We start from the raw sequence: 23873 nt of genomic DNA on the forward strand, positions 1-23873 counted from the left end.
AATCTGAAATAGGTGCTCCATTCTTAGTCTCTCTCACAGGACCTGACTTCCCCCTTAATAAAACTTATATTTTGCTGCTATACATTTAAATGTTTATGTAGGCTGGGCGCGGTGGCTCACACCTGTAATCCCAGCACTTTGGGAGGCCAAGGTGGGCAGATTACCTGAGGTTAGGAGTTCAAGACCAGCCTGACCAACATGGAGAAACCCTGTCTCTACTAAAAATACAAAAAATTAGCCAGGCGTGATGGCAGGCGCCTGTAGCCCCAGCTACTTGGGAGGCTGAAGCAGGAGAATGGCGTGAACCTGGGAAGCGGAGCTTGCAGTGAGCCGAGATCACACCACTGCACTCCCAGCCTGGGCAACAGAGTGAGCTCTGTTTCACAAAAAAAAAAAAAAAAAAAGTTAGCCAGGTGTGGTGGCACATGCCTGTAATCCCAGCTACTTGGGAGGCTGAGGCAGGAGAATCACTTGAACCCAGGAGGCGGAGGTTGCGGTGAGCCAAGATAGCGCCATTGCACTTCGGCCTGGGCAACAAGAGTGAAACTCCGTCTCAAAAATAAAAATAAAAATAAAAATAAAAATAAAATGTTGATGTTTCCCCCGCTAGACAGTAAGCTTCATGAAGCAACAGGACACAGATATGCGTTTGATTTACACCTGAATAAAACTGAACAAATGGTTAAATAAGGGAGATCTGAGATATAAATATCAAGGTTCAGAAAATATATCAAGGGTAATATATAGTATAATACCAATTTTGGTATATGTATAGCATAATACCAAGTTGATTAAAACATAAGCATATATATGCATATATATATATATGGAAAAAATAGAATACAGTGTACCAGAATGTAATGATTATCATCTAATTTTTTAAAAGTGTGTTATGCATTTCTGGGTTTTCCCAGTTTCTTGCAATGAGTAGAATTTACTTTTAAAATCAGAAACAAAAAACTTTCAGGCAGTTTTCCTGTTTTTAGTTTACTCTACTATAAAAAGTGAAAACTGGAAATAGTAAGAAATCTACAGATATGTTATGACTCGTTCAGCTTATGGGAAATACATTGGTTATTTCCTGGAGGCTGGAATGTATTAGCTATCAACGAAGTGATTAATCTTTTGGACTTGAAATAAAATTTACATCTTAGCTAAAGTCTTATGCTACTAAATAAATAATTGCTAATTCTTTGGAAAATGTGCAGTTGCATATCATTCTATACCTATCAAAGGGGTGTAAAATTTTGAGGAAAGACAATTATTAATAATATTTGTTGATGTTATACACCCAGAAACAGCTACATTTTAAAGAATTTTAACTTGTGTCCTAAAAAAGTCTTGGTCTGAATATCAATAATACTAGATTATCAAAAGCACCTATGAACCTAATTACAATAACCTCTGGCACAATGTACATGTACAAATATGCAGAAGCCAAGCACTTTTACATAATGATACAGTATTAAGTTTTCATAAACTTATAATTAGGAAACTATTCTTTTATTCACCAAGTATGAAAATTCTCAGTTATTTGAAAAAAAAAGTGTGTAAATTTAAATTCGTTAAAACCAGAAAACACTATTCCCTTTAAAATTCCAAGCAAAAAATGAAAAACAATTCACAATCAAGTCCGTCAAAGTTTTCCTTTGTTTTATGCTTGAGCTAATTGGATAAATAGCTACTTTTCCAATTTAGGAACAAATCTTGCAGAAAATGATAGAATAGAAATACTCCTCATTTCTAAATCAACTAATTATTAAACTACTTCAGAGAAGCAGTACCGGAAAGAACACTCAGTAACTTCATCTATTTATGGCACCAAGCAGATGAACCATGTTTTGATAAAAATGTTCAGAAAGTTTTAATATATTATGAAGGCCCAGCACAACCACCCAGTCTCACATTCACTTGTCAAGTGAAAGAGATGAAGAAAAAAAGTCATCTGAACAACTGCACATCTTTAATTCAATTATTATGTTATAATTAAATCTTAGTAGCCATGATATACAGCCACAGTTTCCAGAGATTACACAAGAGTAAATTAGATGAGTACGGCAGGCAGAATATTCTGACATAATATTAAGATAAATTTAATCTAAAACTGCAATTTAGGACTATAAATATCCAACTTGCATGGAGGATACCAAACATACAAACACACACAGCTACACACACAAAGAAGGTTTACATTCTCATACTCTTCCTCTTGGAAATAAAACACTGGCCTCAACAGAGACTCCACAGCCCTCTTCTTCTAAGAGAAAGACATATAGTTCTGTTATATAACTAATTATCCAAGGCATTTTTTTCACAATCCAATAATATGAAACTCACTTTATTATAACAAGTAGAATATCTGAAAGCTTTATCTAGATCTTACAATACTATAGATCAATGAAATGTAGCTATAGATATAAAAATACATGTACACACTACACAGAGAGAGAGAGAGAGAGAGAGAGAAGTAAAATGACTTCCTTCTAATGTTCTTAGTTAAGACAAAATATTTCACACAAGGGACTGTCATTCAATTTTTAGGATCTTCTGTTTTTAGGAACTCACCTAAATCATTAACCACCAACAAATGAATACCTACATCATGTCTCTGTAATTTTCACACATAAAATATAGAAAGAACTAAAGTCCACCAGCATTTAAAATTATATTATAGTGTTTTAAAACTTTAGTTAAAAGATTTATTAAAGTTTTATCATATACTTTAGAAAAGGCCAAACTAGGCAGAGATTTTAGCAGCGTATATGCATGTTTGGTCTACATTTCTTTCCATTTTTAATATGTCTAAACCTTTAAAAAGTGAGAGAGAAAAATTTAAAAAAATAAGTCAACAAACCTTTAGACTGGGATCCCAAAGGGCTACAATTGAGAAGGCTAAATCAGAAGAACAACCCTCAAGAGCAATGAAAGCCAGATTAGAGTCACTCAAATGTTTAAGGAATTAAGGTGAACTTTTACTAGCCTTTCTGTATCTACATAAGTAAAAGTAAACCCACTCTAGAAAAATACAAAATCATTCAAACCTTTGCATTATCTCTAATTTTTCATATACCATATGCAGCAATTATCATCAGAAATGAGAACTTCTGTTCCAGCTCTATGTAATAGATCACAGCAGCATATAGCAGACCAAGATCTCAAATAAACAACATTACACCTCACAGAACTAGAAAAAAAAAACAAAACTAAGCTCAAAGTCTGTGGAAGGAAGAAAATAATAAAGATCAGAAAAGAATAAATAAAATAGAGACTAGCAAGACAATAGAAAATAACAATAAAACTAAGAATTAATGTTTTGAAAAGGTAAACAAAATTGACAAACCTTTAGTCAGAGAGAAAAAAAAAAAGGAAGACAAACACAAATTCAGAAATCAAAGAGAAGACATTACAACTGATACCACAGAAATACAAAAGACCATAAGAGACTGCTATAAACGAGGTACCTACAAACTGGATAACCTAGGTGAAATGGATAAATTCACAGAAACATACAACCCACAAAGACTGAATAAAAAAAAAAGATAGAAAACCTGAATAAGCAAATAATGAATGAAATGTTTAAATCAATAATAATAAAAAAGAAATACCCCATCAAAGGAAAAACAAGGCCAGATGACTCACACAGAATTCTACCAAATGTTAAAAGAAAAAATACGGGTTGATTATCCCTTATCTGAAATGCTTGGGACAAGAAGTGTTTCAGATTTCAGAATTTTTCAAATTTTGGAATACTATATATACATATTAGGATATCTTGGGAATGGGACCCATGTCTAAACATGAAACTCCTTTGTTTTATGCTTTAGTGTGTGTCTTATTTATGCTTCAGTGTATATTTTATACACATAGGCTGAAGGCAATCATATACAATAACTTTAATAATTTTGTTCATGAAACAGGGTTTTGATTGCATTTTACTGTGACCCATCAGATAAGGTCACATGTAAAATTCTCCACTTGTGGCATTATGACAACACTCGAAAAGTTTCAAATTTTGGAGCATTTTGGATTTTTAGCTTTCAGATTAGGGACAATCAATCTGTAATACCAATCCTTCTAAAACTCTTCCAAAAACTGAAGTAAAGGGAATGCTTCCAAAATAATTTTACAAGTCCAGCACTACCCTGTGTGATGGTTAATACTGAGTGTCAACTTGGTTGGATTGAAGGATGCAAAGTATTGTTCCTGAGCGTGTCTGTGAGGGTGTTGCCAAAGGAGATTAATATTTGAGTCAGTGAACTGGGAGAAGCAGGCCCACTCTCAATCTGGGTGGGCACCATCTAATCAGCTGCCAGCACACTACAATAAAGCAAGCAGGAGAAGAGGGAAAAGCAGACTTGTTAAGTCTTCCGGCCTCCATCTTTTTCCCATGTGGATGATTCCTGCTCTCAAACATCAGACTCCAAGTTCTTCAGCTTTTGGACTCTTGGACTTACACCAGTGGTTTGTGATTGTGTGAGTCAATACTTCTTAATAAACTCCCATTTATACATACATCTATCCTATCAGTTCTGTCCCTCTAGAGAACCCTGACTAATACACCCTGATACCAAAGCCAGACAAAAACATTATAAGAAAAGAAACTAAAGGCAGCTATCTTTGATGATCACAGGTACAAAAATCTTGAACAAAATACTATCAGCCTGAATTCAACAGCACATTAAAAGAATAATTTATCATAAGTGGGATTTATCCCTGGGATGCAAGGATGGTTCAACATACACAACTCCGTAAAGATGATACAGTACATTAACAGAACGAATTATGAAAACTATATGATCAATTCAATGGAGCAAAAAAGGCTTTTAACAACATTCAAGAAAGTTTCCAGATAAAAATTCGAAACAAGCTAAGTTTTAAAGGAATATACCTCTATACAATACAAGACATATATGAAAATCCCACAGCTAACATCATACTGAAAGCTTTTCTTCCAATTCAGGAACAAGACAAGGATGCCCATTCTCACACTTCTACTTAACATAGGACTACAAGTTCTAGCCAGAGCAATTAGACAAGAAAAAGAAATAAAAGGCATGCAAATTGGAAAGAAAGAAGTGAAACTGTTTCTATTTGCTAATGACATGATCGTATATAGAGAAAGTTCTAGACTCCACTAATAAACTATTTCAGCTGATAAAGTCAGTAAAGTTATAGGATACGAAATCAACACAGAAAAATCAGTAGTATTTCTTTACACTAACAACAAATTATCTGTAAAAGAAATTATAGAAAATCCCATTCACAATAACATGAAAAAACACAAAATACTGAGGAGTAAATTTAACCAAAAAGGTGAAAAACCTATATAATAAAAAAACAAAACACTGATGAAAGAAATAATTATGACACAAATAAATGGAAAACTATTCTACGTTCATGGACTGAAAATTTAATATAGCTAAAATGGCCATATTACATAGATGATGCAATCTCTATCAAAATTCCAAGTTATTTTTCACAGAAATAGAAAATACAATCCTAGTTTTATATAGAACCACAAAAGATCCCATATAGCCAAAAAGTAACCTTGACAAAAAAAGAACAAAGCTGAAGGCATCACACTACCTGACTTCAAAATCGATCACAATGCTATAGTTACCAACACAGCATGTTACTGTCATAACAACATATAATGACCAGTGGAACAGGACAGAGAGTCCAGAAATAAATCCATGCACAACACAGAATGTGGAAAGGAGAGATGTTGATCAAAGTGTACAAAATTTCAATTAGGAGGAATAAGTTTTAATGATCTGTAGAAAAAAAGTGACCGTAATAATAATACACTGTGTATTTCAAAATTGCTAAGAGAAAATTTTAAATATTTTCACCACAAAAAGAATAATAAGTAGATGAGGTACTGGATTTCTTAAACAACCTGATTTAATTATTCCCATAATGTAAACATATAAAATATCACATTGCATCCCATAAATATATAATATGCAACTATTGTCAATTAAAAGTTAAAACAAAAACTCTAAAATTCAATGAAACAACTGAAAGAAAGAGATAGAAAGGGACCAAAGAACAAACAAAACAATTGACAAGCCTTTACCTAAACTAATTTTAAAAAGAGAGAAATCACAAATAAAATAATAAATGAAAGAGAAAACATTATAAGTGATGGTACAGGAATAAAAATGATCATAAGGGACTATTATGAACAACTTTAGCCAACAAATTGAATAACCCAGAAGAAATGGATAAATTCTTAGAAACATATACTAAGGCTGAACCATGAAAAGATAGGAAACTTGAACAGACCAATAATGAATAAGAGATTGAAGCAGTAATCAACAACCTCAAAAGCAGTAATCAAAAAGAAAAACCTGGGACTTGATGGCTTCTCTGATGAATGCTGCCAAACATTTAAACAAGAATCAATATCAATCTTCCTTAAATTCTTCCCAAAATATTAAGAAAAAGAAACACCTTTCAGACTCATTTTATGAAGCCAGCATTATCATCATACCAAAGCCAAACAAGGGCACAACTGGAAAAGAAAATTATAGGCCAATATCCTTGGTGAATATGGATGTAAAAATCCTCAACAAAATACAAGTAGACCAAATTCAACATCACATTAAAAGGATCATCCTTGTCTATAATCCTCACTAGCTAGACACCTGGTGTCACCAACTAATGGCATGGGTTGCCTAGAGGGCAGAATCTTAGATTTTTCTTAGTTTTCCTATAATATTCTGAATTGATAAAATAAATTTGACAGTAGTGCTTACAAATTTTTCAAAATGCCTATGTAAAATTGAATTGTTTACAATGCCCATAAAATAAAAATACAAATAGGCTAGACGTTGTTCTGTACTTCATGTTGTACTGCAAGAAACTGATCACCACATTTAAAACTTGGGAGAAGACAGCTACCATATCAATGATTAACCACAGAATAAAATTTTAGGCTGTGGTTTTTCAGTATACATGTACTATCACAAAATCTTATGTTGTGATTTATCTTTATTTAAAACTTTAGATGCTTCACATTTAAGGAAAATTGTGGCTGCATAAGGTTTCTAACTGGACTATACTATGAGTATCAGGGGTTTTTTTTCAATATACAGCCTAGATATATTTTGATAAAAAAAAATACTCTTTTTTTAGAAATAAATTATGATAATAGAGATGTTTACCTTAATCTTGTCTTTTTCCTTAATTTTCAAAATAAAGGGCTAGCAATCTATATTGACAACCTTCAAACTTTTCCTTCAAATGTTACTGATTCATATAGCAAAACCCTATCACACACTGATTTAACATACATAAATGTCAACAAAATATATCAGTATTATTCATGCCAATGTAGCCTTTACACAAGAGATACACCTAATTAAAATCATAGCTACAACTCTAATAATTCATATTTTATTTTGTAATATAATTGGCAGTACATGAATATATTGACTATAAATAAAACATAGATCTGTCATTGTTTATTGATTGGCTATCAAAGAAACTGTAAGGATGGGACTTTCACTTCCAGAAAGATGGAGTCGTTTCTCTATTTTTCTTGCAAAGTACAACTAAAAACACTGAACTACATTATAGTTATTTCTTTATCAATGCCGATATTCTGGTTGTGATAATGTACTAGAGTTTTTAAGATATTACCACTTGGTGAAAGTGAGCAAACAGGACATAGGATTTCTCTGTATTATTTCTTATGTAAGGACAAATACAAACCAAAAATTAAAAGTAAGAGGGTCAGGCCAGAGGTAGTGGCTCACACTTGTAATCCCAGCACTTTAGGAGGCCAGGGTGGGTGGATCATGAGGTCAGCAGTTCAAAACCAGCCTGGCCAACATGGCAAAACCCCATCGCTACTAAAACTACAAAAAAAAAAAAAAAAAATAGCCAGGCATGGTGGCGGGCACCTGTAATCTCAGCTACTCGGGAGGCTGAGGCAGTAGAATTGCTTGAACCCAGGAGGCAGAGGTTGCAGTGAGCTGACATTGTGCCATTGCACTCCAGCCTGGGAGACAAGAGCAAGACTCTGTCTAAAAAAAAATAAATAAGAGGCTTAATTCTCCCTGTTGATAATAAGAGAAAATATTTCCCTCCCTCCTTTTATTCAGAGCATTTACTTTGGAAAACATGTAATTACAAGTACTTTCTCTCTCTGAAGTGTAATATAAATCCTTTTGAAAACTCTGGTCAGCTTTATAACCCAGGAATGTCTTTCTCAGGAACATAGGAGCCATCTTTATATAATGTAAACATCAAAATAACTTGCACCTCTGTCTCCCAGTTTCTGTGGGAAAGTAGGAGCCTAATTTTGGTAGAGTCATTGTTCCAAGTGGCAAAACTACCTTTTGTCCTAAAGACAGGAAGTTTGTTTTTCCTCCATATAAAGCCAATTACCTAACATAGATGGTTATGATGCAGTTCAGTTGAGCCCCAAAATTGGGACTTAGCCTGGGAGGGTTCTTAGCTTCACCCAGAAAAGAATGCAAGGGCAAGCTGGTGGTGTTAAACAACAACTTTTATTGAAGTGTCAGTGTACAGCAACAGCAGTTACTGCTCTTTGCAAGCAGGGCTACACCATAGGCAATGTGCCAAAGTAGCAGCTCAAAGGTGCTTCTGCAGTCAGATTTATATTCACTTTTAACTACATGCAAATTAAGGAGCAGTGTATGCAGAAATTTATAGGAAAAGAGTGGTAACTTCTAGGTCATTAGGTTGTTGTCATGGAAAGGGGCAATTAATTCCAGGTATTGTCACGGCAATGGTAAACTGACATGGCACATTGGTAGACATCTTATGAAAAGCTGCTTCCACACCAGCCCTGGTTTTGCTAGTCCTCAATTTGGTCTAGTGTCTAAGCCTAACCTCTGGAGTCGAGTCCCAACTTCCACCTCAGTTACACTATGAGCAAATGAGATTTTTTTTTCCTGTGATACAAGGACGATTCAAAAAAAGCAAATCAATTAATGCAATATACAATAAAACAGATTAAAAGATAAAATACCATGACCATCTCAATAGACACAGAAAAAGCACTGGACAAAATTCTACAACCTTTCTTGATGAAAATAGTAAATACTTTACCTGAACATGACAAAACCATGTACGTAAAGCCTATGGCAACATCATACTCAGTGGTGAAAAACTGAAAGCTTTTCCTCTAAAATCAGGAAAAAGGCAAAGATGACAATTCTCACCTCTTCTAATCAACATAGTATGAAAATCCTAGCCAGAGCAATTAGACATGAAAAAGAAATAAAAGGTATCCAAATCAAAACAGAGGAAGTAAAATTATCTTCATTTGCAAATGACCGTTTTTTGTTTTTTTTTAAATTACTGCTTTTTTTTATTATTATTATTATACTTTAAGTTTTAGGGTACATGTGCACAATGTGCAGGTTTGTTACATATGTATACATGTGCCATGCTGGTGCGCTGCACCCACTAACTCGTCATCTAGCATTAGGTGTATCTCCCAGTGCTATCCCTCCCCCCTCCCCCCACCCCACAACAGTCCCCAGAGGTGATGTTCCCCTTCTTGTGTCCATGTGTTCTCATTGTTCAATTCCCACCTATGAGTGAGAATATGCAGTGTTTGGTTTTTTGTTCTTGCGATAGTTTACTGAGAATAATGATTTCCAATTTCATCCATGTCCCTACAAAGGACATGAACTCATCATTTTTTATGGCTGCATAGTATTCCATGGCAGATATGTGCAACATTTTCTTAAACCAGTCTATCATTGTTGGACATTTGGGTTGGTTCCAAGTCTTTGCTATCGTGAATAATGCCGCAATAAACATACGTGTGCATGTGTCTTTATAGCAGCATGATTTATAGTCCTTTGGGTATTTACCCAGTAATGGGATGGCTGGGTCAAATGGTATTTCTAGTTCTAGATCCCTGAGGAATAGCCACACTGACTTCCACAATGGTTGAACTAGTTTACAGTCCCACCAACAGTGTAAAAGTGTTCCTGTTTCTCCACATCCTCTCTAGCACCTGTTGTTTCCTGACTTTTTCATGATTGCCATTCTAACTGGTGTGAGATGGTATCTCATTGTGGTTTTGATTTGCATTTCTCTGATGGCCAGTGATGATGAGCATTTTTTCATGTGTCTGTTGGCTGCATAAATGTCTTCTTTTGAGAAGCGTCTGTTCATGTCCTTCACCCACTTTTTGATGGGGTTGTTTGTTTTTTTCTTGTAAATTTGTTGAAGTTCATTGTAGATTCTGGATATTAGCCCTTTGTCAGATGAGTAGGTTGTGAAAATTTTCTCCCATTTTGTAGGTTGCCTGTTCACTCTGATGGTAGTTTCTTTTGCTGTGCAGAAGCTCTTTAGTTTAATTAGATCCCATTTGTCAATTTTGACTTTTGTTGCCATTGCTTTTGGTGTTTTAGACATGAAGTCCTTGCCCATGCCTATGTCCTGAATGGTAATGCCTAGGTTTTCTTCTAGGGTTTTTAGGGTTTTTATGGTTTTAGGTCTAATGTTTACGTCTTTAATCCATCTTGAATTGATTTTTGTGTAAGGTGTAAGGAAGGGATCCAGTTTCAGCTTTCTACATATGGCTAGCCAGTTTTCCCAGCACCATTTATTAAATAGGGAATCCTTTCCCCATTGCTTGTTTTTCTCAGGTTTGTCAAAGATCAGATAGTTGTAGATATGCGGCGTTATTTCTGAGGGCTCTGTTCTGTTCCATTGATCTATATCTCTGTTTTGGTACCAGTATCATGCTTGTTTTGGTTACCGTAGCCTTGTAGTATAGTTTGAAGTGAGGTAGTGCGATGCCTCCAGCTTTGTTCTTTTGCTTAGGATTGACTTGGCAATGCGGGCTCTTTTTTATTCCATATGAACTTTAAAGTAGTTTTTTCCAATTCTGTGAAGAAAGTCATTGGTAGCTTGATGGGGATGGCATTGAATCTAAAAATTAACTTGGGCAGTATGGCCATTTTCACGATATTGATTCTTCCTACCCATGAGCATGAGATGTTCTTCCATTTGTTTGTATCCTCTTTTATTTCCTTGAGCAGTGGTTTGTAGTTCTCCTTGAAGAGGTCCTTCATGTCCCTTGTAAGTTGGATTCCTAGGTATTTTATTCTCTTTGAAGCAATTGTGAATGGGAGTTCACTCATGATTTGGCTCTCTGTTTGTCTGTTGTTGGTGTATAAGAATGCTTGTGATTTTTGTACATTGATTTTGTATCCTGAGACTTTGCTGAAGTTGCTTATCAGCTTAAGGAGATTTTGGGCTGAAACAATGGGGTTTTCTAGATATACAATCATGTTGCCTGCAAACAGGGACGATTGGACTTCCTCTTTTCCTAATTGAATACCCATTATTTCCTTCTCCTGCCTAATTGCCCTGGCCAGAACTTCCAACACTATGTTGAACAGGAGTGGTGAGAGAGGGCATCCCTGTCTTGTGCCAGTTTTCAAAGGGAATGCTTCCAGTTTTTGACCATTCGGTATGATACTGGCTGTGAGTTTGTCATAGATAGCTCTTATTATTTTGAGATACGTCCCATCAATACCTAATTTATTGAGAGTTTTTAGCATGAAGGGTTGTTGAATCTTGTCAAAGGCCTTTTCTGCATCTATTGAGATAAATCATGTGGTTTTTGTCTTTGGTTCTGTTTATATGCTGGATTACATTTATTGATTTGCGTATATTGAACCAGCCTTGCATCCCAGGGATGAAGCCCACTTGATCATGGTGGATAAGCTTTTTGATGTGCTGCTGGATTCGGTTTGCCAGTATTTTATTGAGGATTTTTGCATCAATGTTCATCAAGGATATTGGTCTAAAATTCTCTTTTTTAGTTGTGTCTCTGCCCGGCTTTGGTATCAGGATGATGCTGGCCTCATAAAATGAATTAGGGAGGATTCCCTCTTTTTCTATTGATTGGAATAATTTCAGAAGGAATGGTACCAGTTCCTCCTTGTACCTCTGGTAGAATTCGGCTGTGAATCCATCTGGTCCTGGACTCTTTTTGGCTGGTAAGCTATTGATTATTGCCACAATTTCAGCTCCTGTTATTGGTGTTATGTTGTGTCTTTGTTCTCATTGGTTTCAAGGAACATCTTTATTTCTGCCTTCATTTCGTTATGTACCCAGTAGTCATTCAGGAGCAGGTTGTTCAGTTTTCATGTAGTTGAGCAGTTTTGGGTGAGATTCTTAATCCTGAGTTCTAGTTTGATTGCACTGTGATCTGAGAGACAGTTTGTTATAATTTCTGTTCTTTTACATTTGCTGAGAAGAGCTTTACTTCCAAGTATGTGGTCAATTTTGGAATAGGTGTGGTGTGGTGCTGAAAAAAATGTATATTCTGTTGATTTGGGGTGGAGAGTTCTGTAGATGTCTATTAGGTCCGCTTGGTGCAGAGCTGAGTTCAATTCCTGGGTATCCTTGCTGACTTTCTGTCTAATGTTGACAGTGGGGTGTTATAGTCTCCCATTATTAATGTGTGGGAGTCTAAGTCTCTTTGTAGGTCACTCAGGACCTGCTTTATGAATCTGGGTGCTCCTGTATTGGGTGCATATATATTTAGGATAGTTAGCTCCTCTTGTTGAATTGATCCCTTTACCATTATATAATGGCCTTCTTTGTCTCTTTTGATCTTCGTTGGTTTAAAGTCTGTTTTATCAGAGACTAGGATTGCAACCCCTGCCTTTTTTTGCTTTCCATTTGCTTGGTAGATCTTCCTCCATCCTTTTATTTTGAGCCTATGTGTGTCTCTGCACGTGAGATGGGTTTCCTGAATACAGCACACTGATGGGTCTTGACTCTTTATCCAATTTGCCAGTCTGTGCCTTTTAATTGGAGCATTTAGTCCATTTACATTTAAAGTTAATATTGTTATGTGTGAATTTGATCTGTCATTATGATGTTAGCTGCTTATTTTGCTCGTTAGTTGATGCAATTTCTTCCTAGTCTTGATGGTCTTTACAATTTGGCATGATTTTGCAGCGGCTGGTACCAGTTGTTCCTTTCCATGTTTAGCGCTTCCTTCAGGAGCTCTTTTAGGGCAGTTCTGGTGGTGACAAAATCTCTCAGCATTTGCTTGTCTGTAAAGTATTTTATTTCTCCTTCACTTATGAAGCTTAGTTTGGCTGGATATGAAATTCTGGGTTGAAAATTCTTTTCTTTAAGAATGTTGAATATTGGCCCCCACTCTCTTCTGGCTTGTAGAGTTTCTGCCAAGAGACCTGCTGTTAGTCTGATGGGCTGCCCTTTGAGGGTAACCCGACCTTTCTCTCTGGCTGCCCCTAACATTTTTTCCTTCATTTCAACTTTGGTGAATCTGACAATTATGTGTCTTGGAGTTGCTCTTCTTGAGGAGTATCTTTGTGGCATTCTCTGTATTTCCTGAATCTGAATGTTGGCCTGCCTTGCTAGATTGGGGAAGTTCTCCTGGATAATATCCTGCAGAGTGTTTTCCAACTTGGTTCCATTCTCCCCGTCACTTTCAGGTACACCAATCAGACGTAGATTTGATCTTTTCACATAGTCCCGTATTTCTTGGAGGCTTTGCTCGTTTCTTTTGATTCTTTTTTCTCTAAACTTCCCTTCTCGCTTCATTTCATTCATTTCATCTTCCATCACTAATACCCTTTCTTCCAGTTGATCGCATCGGCTCCTGAGGCTTCTGCATTCTTCACGTAGTTCTCGAGCCTTGGCTTTCAGCTGCATCAGCTCCTTTAAGCACTTCTCTGTATTGGTTATTCTAGTTATACATTCGTCTAAATTTTTTTCAAAGTTTTTAACTTCTTTGTCTTTGGTTTGAATTTCCTCCTGTAGCTCGGAGTAGTTTGATCGTCTGAAGCCTTCTCTCAACTCATCAAACTCATTCTCCGTCCAGCTTTGTTCCGTTGCTGGTGAGGAACTGCGTTCCTTTGGAGGAGGAGAGGCGCTCTGCTTTTCAGAGTTTCCAGTTTTTCTCCTCTGTTTTTTCCCCATCTTTGTGGTTTTATCTACTTTTGGTCTTTGATGATGGTGATGTACAGATGGGTTTTTGGTGTGGATGTCCTTTCTGTTTGTTAGTTTTCCTTCTATCAGACAGGATACTCAGCTGCAGGTCTGTTGCAGTTTGCTAGAGGTCCACTCCAGACGCTATTTTCCTGGATACCAGCAGCGGTGGCTGCAGAACAGTGGATTTTCGTGAACCGCGAATGCTGCTGTCTGATCGTTCCTCTGGAAGTTTTGTCTCAGAGGAGTACCCGGCCGTGTGAAGTGTCAGTCTGCCCCTACTTGGGGGTGCCTCCCAGTTAGGCTGCTCGGGAGTCAGGGGTCAGGGACCCACTTGAGGAGGCAGTCTGCCTGTTCTCAGATCTCCAGCTGCATGCTGGGAGAACCACTGCTCTCTTCAAGTTGTCAGACAGGGACATTTAAGTCTGCAGAGGTTACTGCTTTTTGTTTGTCTGTGCCCTGCCCCAAGAGGTGGAGCCTACAGAGGCAGGCAGGCCTCCTTGAGCTGTGGTGGGCTCCACCCAGTTCGAGCTTCCCAGCTGCTTTGTTTACCTAAGCAAGCCTGGGCAATGGCGGGCTCCCCTTCCCCAGCCTCACTGCTGCCTTGCAGTTTGATCTCAGACTGCTGTGCTAGCAATCAGCAAGACTCCGTGGGCGTAGGACCTTCTGAGCCAGGTGCGGGATATAATCTCCTGGTGCGCGGTTTTTTAAGCCCGTCGGAAAAGCGCAGTATTCAGGTGGGAGTGACCCGATTTTCCAGGTGCCGTCTGTCACCCCTTTCTTTGACTAGGAAAGGGAACTCCCTGACCCCTTGCGCTTCCGGAGTGAGGCAATGCCTCGCCCTTCTTAGGTCGCACACAGTGCGCGCACCCATTGTCCTGCGCCCACTGTCTGGCACTCTCTAGTGAGATGAACCCGGTACCTCAGATGGAAATGCAGAAATCACCCGTCTTCTGTGTCACTCACGCTGGGAGCTGTAGACTGGAGCTGTTCCTATTCGGCCATCTTGGCTCCCGACTCCTAGATAAGTAATTTTAAAATCCCTTAATCTTCTCAGAAGTACATTGGTTATATACGTTTGTTCAGTGCTCATCTGTTTATTCACTCATCTCCATAGAACATTTCCCAGCTTCCGGGGTGTCCCGACATCCTCCCTGCGAATCCCCCAGTACATGCAGGTCACAGGAGGACCCCGGCTGTGGCAGAGCCTCCTCGCAAATGACCTTATAGGCAAAAAAAAAAAAAAAAAAAAAAATCCCAGACTCCACAAAAACCATTAGAAATAATAAACAAATTCATAAGTTGGAGATATGAAATCTATATACAAAAATCAGTTGTGCTTTTACACACCAACAATGAACCATCCAAAAAGAACCTTAAGAAATAATTTCTTTCTGATAGAATCAGAAAGAGTAAAATACTTGGTAATAAACTTAACTACCAAGGTAAAAGACCTGTGTACACTGAACATAAAGCATTAATGAAATAAATAAGAAAGACAAAAAAATGGAAAAACCTCTCATGTTAATGGATTGGAAGATCAAAATAATCACACTACCCAAAGTGATCTTGATCTTTGACTGAATGTAATAATTATCAAAATCCTAATGACATTTTTTATTAAAATAGGCAAAACAATCTTAAAATTCATATGGAACCACAAAAGATCCTGAATAGCTAAAGCAATCTTGAAAAAGAACAAAGCTCGAGGTATCACACTTCCTGATTTCAAAATATACTAAAAAGCTATAGTAATTAAAATACCATAGTACTGATAACAACAGCCACATGGATCATTGGAATAGAAGAGAAAGCTCATAAATAAATTCACACACAGATGTTTAACTGATCTTCAACAAGGGTGTCAATGGGGAAGAGATAATTTCTTCAACAGATGGTGTAGAAAAAATTCGATATTCATGTACAAATGAATGAAACTGGCCACTTATCCTACACCATACACAAAAGACTACTCAAAATGAAGTAAAGACATAAATGTAAGATGTGGAACTGTAGAACTCCAGGAAGAAAACATAGGGTAAAAGTTTCATGACATTGGTCTTGGGCCATGAATTCTTGATTATAACACCAAAAGCACAAGCAGCAAAAGCAAAATTAGGTGGGATTAACTCAAATTAAAAAGCTTTTCCACGGCAAAGGAAAGCAGAGTCAAAAGGCAACCTACAGAAGGAGAAAATATTTGTGTACCATCTGATGAGGGATTAACAACCAATATATACAGAGAAATCAGAAACTCAGCAGCAAAACAACCAAATAACTCAATTTAAAAATAGGCAAAAAAAAAAAAACCTTGAATAAACATTTCTCCAAAGAAGATACACAAATGGTCAACAGGTATATGAAAAGATGCTCAACATCACTAATCATTGGAGAATTGTAAATTCACACTTCCCTAAGATATTGTCTCATGCCTGTTAGAATGGCTATTATCAAAAAAAAAAAAGGAAGAATTATTTTTGAGGATGTGGAGAAATTACAGCATTTGTGCCCTATTGGTGGAATTGTAAAATGGTGCAGCCACTATGGAGAACAGTATGAAATTTCCAAAAATTAAAAAATATTTATCATGTGGTCCAGCAATCCCACTTTTGAGTATATATCCAAAAAAAAAACTCAAATAACGATCTTGAAGAGATATCTACACTCCTATGTTCATTACAGCATTATTCACAATAGTCTACATACCATGGGACATGATTCAGCCCTTAAGGAAGGAAATCCTGCCATTTGTAACAACATGGATGAATGTGGAAGATATTATGCTAAGTGAAATAAACCAGACACAGAAGGACAGATACTACATAATACCACTTATATGATGAATTTAAAATAGTCAAATTCATAGAAGCAAAAAGTAGAAGAATGTCTGTCCCGGGTTGAAGGGAGGGAAAACTGGGAAGAATTAGTCAAAGGGTATTAAGTTTCAGTTACGAAAAATGAGTAAGTCCCAGAGATCTACTGTACAGCATGGTGACTATGGTTAACTATACTGTATTCCATACTTAAAAATTTGCTAAAAGTGTAGATATTATGTTAAGTGTTCTGATCACAAAAAATAATGTGGAAATATACAATGGAATATTATTCAGCTTTACAAAATAAGGTAATCCTGCTATATGCAGCAACATGAATAAACCTGGATGACATTATATTAACTGAAATAAACAAGTCACAGAAGGACAAATACTGTATAATTCCACTTACATGAGGTATCTAAAATAGTCAAACTTATAGAAACAGCACAAAATGGTGGGTGCCATTGGCTGGGGGGAGAGAGAAAAATGAGGAATTGTTGTTCAATGGGTATAAAGTTTTAGTTATGCAAGATGAGTAAGTTCTATGCCAATAGTTAATAATACTGTACTGTACACTTAAAATTTTTTAAAGGGCATATATTAAGTGTTCTTATCACAATAAAAAATAAAGAATATCAAAGCAAAGCAAATCAGAACGAATATTAAAAACAACTTATTAAACTTTCAAACACAAAAACAATTTGAAACATTAAAAGAAAACATGACCTACTCAGAATATCAATCTTGAATGACTAATACCAAGATACAGTCCAGTGAAAGTACTTAATATTATTTAAAAAAGAAAACTAATCCACTGGCCACTCATGCAGAAGGAGTACATGGCTTAAAATAAAATTATATTTTCGTCAAACTTTTTGTCAGAAATGCTTTATGACAGAATAAAAATAGAATAATATATTAAATATATACAAGGAAAGAAAATGTGATCAAAAGATTTTATGTTCTTCAAATATAAAGGACACAAATTGTTATCAACATGCAAGAACTAGGGAAATATTGTTCCTATGAACTTTTCTAAGGAATCTACTAAAGATTGATTTTTATAAAACCAAAATTACTAGAGAAATATTGACATATAGAGTAGTGGTGAGCATTACTTACAGAACTAAGACTAAATTATGGCTGAAAGAGAGAAAATAAAGTATGAATGGCAATATAATCTGCTAATGTTGGTATACTATAACATTATTCCAACTAATACATGAAAATCTCCAATGATCTAGGCACTAAGCATCAAAGGGTACTAATATCACAAAAGAGTGAAAACAAGACATCATTTGCTTTCCAATGAAAGTTCATACAACCACCAATAGATTTGTTAAAGAAACTAAATCTCTATCTATTCAACCTTCAGATTCAATTTGCCAAATTGTGGAAATGCAAAGAACAGAAAAAATATAATGAAATGCACCATAAGCACATGGTCAACAAGATCCTGACTGTGTAACTGTAGGTCAAATTAGCTTGTTAGCATTATATATATTATTATATGTATTATAATCATTACATATTTCTCTTATATAATCCTGAGGATTAGATGGTAGAAACATAGGAGTTTAATTCCCTGATTCTGGTTATTATGATTATGGAGGAGCATGTCTTTTATGTAAATAAAGCATTCAGATGTTGTGGAGCATCTTGTCAGCCACTTATTTTCAAACAGTTTAAAGGGAAAAAATCCTTTATACTACATTTGCACCTTTTCTGTACATCTGACATAGTTTCAAATTTTAAAAAACAACTTTGAATCTGGAAGGTAACAGAAGCATAACATAACAAACTTGGATATAATTAAAGCCTCTCAAAGGAGAATTTCTAGCCTAAGATGCATATATTAGAAAAATGACTGACAATAACTGTTAAGCTGTCATTCTCAAGAACTTAGAAGAGAAAGGCTGGGTGCAATGGCTCACGTCTGTAATCCCAGCACTTTGGGAGGCCAAGGCAGGTGGATCACTTGAGGTCAGGAGTTCAAGACCAGCCTGACTAACATGGCAAAACCCTGGCTCTACTAAAAATACAAAAATGAGTCAGGCCTGGTGGCACACACCTGAAGTCCCAGCTTCTTGGGAGGCTGACCAATGAGAATCACTTGAACCCAGGAGATGGAGGCTGCAGTGAGCCAAGATCATGCCACTGCACTCCATCCTGGATGAGAGAATGAGACTGTGACTCAAAAAAGAAATAAAAGATCAAATTAAACCCAAAAATGAGAAAAAAAAATTAGTTGCCATAACCAATGACAGTTTTTTGATTAGAGATAACCATCAAAGGCAGAAATTGATTACTGAAAAGACTAATAATTGATAAACCTTTGCTAAGAAGAACCAAAAAAAGAAACACAAATTATCAATATAAGAAGGTAAAAAAGGGACATCATTATAGATCCTACAGAAAGTACACATGTTGTAAGTGCGTATTACAAGCAGTGTTATGCCAATAAATTGAAAATTTAGGTTAAATGGACAAATTCCTGAAAAATCATGGCACACAAAACTAACAGAAGAAGAAATTGAAATTGTTAAGTAGACATGTATGTAACGAAGATATTGAATCTGATATTAAAACCTCCTATAATGAAATGTCCAGACTCAGAATGTTTTAGCAGCAAACTTTGTCAGCCATTTAACTAAAATATAACACCAATTTTACTCACATTCCTTCAAAGAGAAAACAGAAATGCTTTCAAACAGAAGTAATGAGGCTTGCCTAATCTTAACAACAAAAGCTACAAGTTTATGACAAAGAAGTAAATTTATAGATCAATATAATTCGTAACAGGCAAAATTCTAACAAATAGTAGCAATGCCTGGTAAGCAATATATTTAAAAGACAATACATTATTATTCAGCTGGAAACATTACGGAAATACGTGTTTTAGCACTGAAAATCAAGCATGTATTTCACCTTAATGACAAAATAAAAATCATATAATTATCTGAATAAATGCAAACACATGGAAATTTTACCCATGGGATCAAGAACAAGAATGCCTCCTGTTGGCCGGGTGCGGTGGCTCACGCCTGTGGTCCCAGCACTTTGGGAGGCCAAGGCGGGAGGATCACGAGGTTAGGAGATCAAGACCATCCTGGCTAACATGGTGAAACCCCGTCTCTACTAAAAAATACAAAAAAAAATTAACTTGGCGTGGTGGCGGGCGCCTGTAGTCCCAGCTACTCGGGAGGCTGAGGCAGGCGAATGGTGTGAACCCGGGCGGTGGAGCTTGCAGTGAGCCGAGATTGCACCACTGCACTCCAGCCTGGGCGACAGAGCGAGACTCCGTCTCTCACACACACACACACACAAAGAATGCTTCCTGTCACCACTTTTATTCAACACTATACAAGAGGCCTCTGTCAGTACAGTAAGGATAAATGTATGTATAAATTGACAAACAGATTCTAAAATTTCTGTTGAGCTGTGTAATGCTAAGAATATACTAGAAATAGGGTTCGAGAACTATGGCCCATAGGCCAAATCTGGCCTGCTGCTGGTTTTTGTAAGTTAAGTTTCACTGAAGCATAGTCCCATCATCATCCATTTATTTACTGTCCATGGCTGCTTTCATGCTACAGTAACTAGAGAGACTATAAGGCCCACCTAGCCTAAAATCTTTGCCCTAGCTCCTATTTACATTTGACCCTTTACAGAAAAAAGTTTGCCAGCCCCTGCCCTAGAAAATCCTAAAGAAGAAGAAAAAAAAAACTACAAAGCTCATGCCATCAGCACTAGTTATTAAAACAGTATGGTATTACACAATAGAATCCTCAACAAGGTTCTCACATATACAGTTATTTATGATAAAGGTGATGTAATTGTGCAGCAGAGAAAGGCGATCCCATCAACAAATGTTCCCAAGTCAATTCAACACTATATGGCATCAAAGTAAATTTCATCTCAAACTATATACAAAAATCAATCCCAGAGGAACTGTAGGTCTAAACATGAAAGGTAAAACAATAAAACTTCTAAAAGATAACACTGGGAAATATCATCATGGCCTTCAGAGAAGAAGATTTTCTTAAAAAGAACAAAAGCACAGATCATAAAGGATATGTTATGATTATAAAGGATCATATTGCTATGTAAGATAAAATTATAAACTTTTGTTCATCAAAATACACTATTCAAAGAGTAGAATGCCACACTATATAAAGGAAGAAGATATTTGCAAGATACGCAAGCAACAAGGAATTCCTGTCCTGAAGATATAATTCCTGAAAATTAGTAAGAAAATAGACAACACTTCTTAAAAGAGAATAGCCAAATGGTCATTAAGCTTACCTAAGGGTTCTGAACCACAGTAATCATCGGCAAGTCAAAAAACAAAAACAGCATATCTTTACCCACTAATGAGAATGGAAATATTTTTTAAACTGGCAATAAAAAGCATTGGCGAAGGTGTATGGCAATACAAGTGGCAGATGGAAAGTTATGGAAAACCATTTGGCAGTATCTACTGAAGATGAAAATATGCATTCCCCCTATGGCTCAGATATTTCACTCCTACATATATTAGGAATATGTGAATGTAAGACCCAAAAGATATGTACAAGATTGTTCTAGACAGATAATAATATTCAGTAACTGGGAACAAGCCAAAAATCTGTCCAAAGTAGAATGGATAATTGGGGTATATTCATAAAATAGAGAACCATGCAGCAACGGGCAAGAACAACCTATTGCCACAGGCATGGATAGAGCTCACTGAAAGAAACAACACAATTAAGAATAAACTACATGATTCTATGTATATAAAAGGCTTAAAACGGGCAAAATTATTCTATAGTGTTAGAAATCAGAATGGTATTTCAATTTAGGAGGAGGGAGGGAGCACAATCAAAATTCCTGGATTTCTAGTAATGTTCCCTTTCTTCATCTAGATGGTGGTTACATGGGTGTGTTTACTTCTAATTCATTGTGCTGTATAATTTGTGCCCTTCATTTGGATGTGTTTTATTTTGATAAAAAGGTATATTAAAAATGGGACAGAAAAAATAATTTAAGAGATCAAAATATTCTGGATTTGCTTTTCAGCTAACAACCAGCAAAGTTCTGTCTAAAGTGTGATACTTGTTCAATTGAACACATGATATGCACAGAGCTCATAGACTTCAACTAAGCTTTATAAACTACAGGTAACTTATATTAACCCACAATTTCTACTTATCTATATCCAGGAAAGTTTGTAAATACTATTTTATGTCCTTTTCTGAACAGAAAGATTCCAATGCCAGTCTGCAGATCTCTTTCCAAAACTGGTATTGCTGACATTGGAAATCCAAGTGGATCAATACAGTATTTGTCTGAGTAACATACAACATATTTTTGCTGAAATATTAATGGCCACGCATTTCATAAAATATATTGGCTTTACTAAGTTCTTTCAACCACATGTCACACAACCGTTTTTACAAGAACAGAGCGAATGTCTTCTGTTACAATCCCCTCAATCAATCACAGGAAGTCTTTATACATATTGTGAGACTCCTTCCAGTATCTACTAAAGAAATATAATTGCTGTAGATTGAATGCACAGCAGAATAGTGCAATTCAAATCTTTTCTAAAAGACAGAAAACAAAACAAAAATATTCAGTTGTTCTGCAACATGCATTCAATAGTGAAGAAAGTATCAGTAGCCATGCAGAACGCTTAATCAATTAGCAACAGTGATGGCCTAAAAATTTTAAAAGCTTCCTCTCTCCTGTATCATTAGCTTTATATGTTTCATCATAGTATTTCTCTAAAACAAAAATGAAAGAATGTAATGAGTATCCCTAAGCCTTAAGAGATATATAACATGTTTTCAATTGATGCTATAATTCGAATTCCAAAACATGTAGTTAAGCTTAAAATAAAGGGCAGCAGAACAAGTCTTAGGCTCCCATAACTAGTTATCATGACACATACATGTTCTCACATTTAATATAAAAAATGTGGCCTACATAGCAAATTATCTATAGGGATTCTTCCACCACATAAATTCTGAAACCATGACATTAAACTGTATGTGCCTGTGTTGACAGGCTAAATTTGGGTGTCCCTAAATTTGGGTGTTCAATCAAATATTAATTGAACATTTTTTTTTTAAACAAAGTATCGCTCTGTCACCCAGGCTGGAGTGCAATGGCGGGATCTCAGCTCACTGCAACCTCCAACTCCTAGGTTCAAGCGATTCTCCTGCCTCAACCTCCTGAGTAGCTAGAATTACAGGTACCCGCCACCACGCTCTGCTAATTTTTGTATTTTTAGTAGAGATAGGGTTTCACCATGTTGGCCAGGCTGGTCTCTTAACTCCTGACCTCAGGTGACCTGCCCACCTCAGCCTCCCAAAGTGCTGGGATTACAGGCCTGAGCCACTGCACCTGGCCCTGAACACCTTTTAAGAACAAAGAAAGCCATATTCTAAATGCTGTGCAGGAGGTTTCACCTTTGGAAGCACAAAGCTAAACAGTGAAACTAAGACATGTAAGAGAGTAAGTTTACAAAAAAGTCCTTGATGTTTGTTGAATAGTATAGTGTGTGTGTGTGTGTGTGTGTGTGTGTGTGTATGTGTGTGTGAGAGAGAGAGAGAGAGAGAGACAGAGAGAGAGAGAGAGATACCAAAACAAGTATTATTCAGTATGGAGATGAGTAAATGTTAAAATAGCTCAGTGTCAATGGAATGGAGCAGAGCGGAGACAATGTCAAACTGTAGTAATCAGCATTTGAAAGCAGATTTGTTTGCCTCTATGCTGTAATCACTGTAGTTCATAAACAACTTCAGCTTGCCTTCTTTTATCACATACTAACTTAGGGAACCTGGAACAAATTCTATAATTTTAAATGTTTAAAAGTAATTCACAAAATGAATTGTCTATGGATAACTAAAATCTAACTTCAAGAAATTAGTTGGAACATTTTCCCCACTCTGAGTAAAGTGGCCATTCTTAGAGATGTTACTTTGTTATTTCCATTTGCCACTAGGAGGTTTCCACATTTTCATAATTCATGGTGCTTAAACATCATTTCTAGCTCTGAAATTACTATACACTAAAAATAATTTTAGTTTTACGACATCCATT

At 36.2% G+C, this 23873-nt stretch overlaps 1 protein-coding gene across 2 annotated transcripts in view; it reads right to left on the reverse strand.

Annotated features, from left to right (window-relative positions):
• CPNE8 (copine 8) overlaps positions 1 to 23873 on the reverse strand; it is a 256868-nt gene that overhangs the window by 193810 nt on the left and 39185 nt on the right. The window contains exon 3 of one of the 2 annotated variants that reach the window (XM_054527102.2): positions 14894 to 14991. The exons of the other annotated variant lie outside the window; for it this stretch is intronic. The gene's annotated coding sequence lies outside the window, so the exon portion shown is untranslated. The remainder of the gene's footprint in view (positions 1 to 14893; positions 14992 to 23873) is intronic. 2 annotated transcript variants of the gene reach the window in all.

Source organism: Pongo abelii, chromosome 10 (genome assembly GCF_028885655.2).
Source record: "Pongo abelii isolate AG06213 chromosome 10, NHGRI_mPonAbe1-v2.0_pri, whole genome shotgun sequence".
Classification (NCBI taxonomy): Eukaryota; Metazoa; Chordata; class Mammalia; order Primates; family Hominidae; genus Pongo; species Pongo abelii.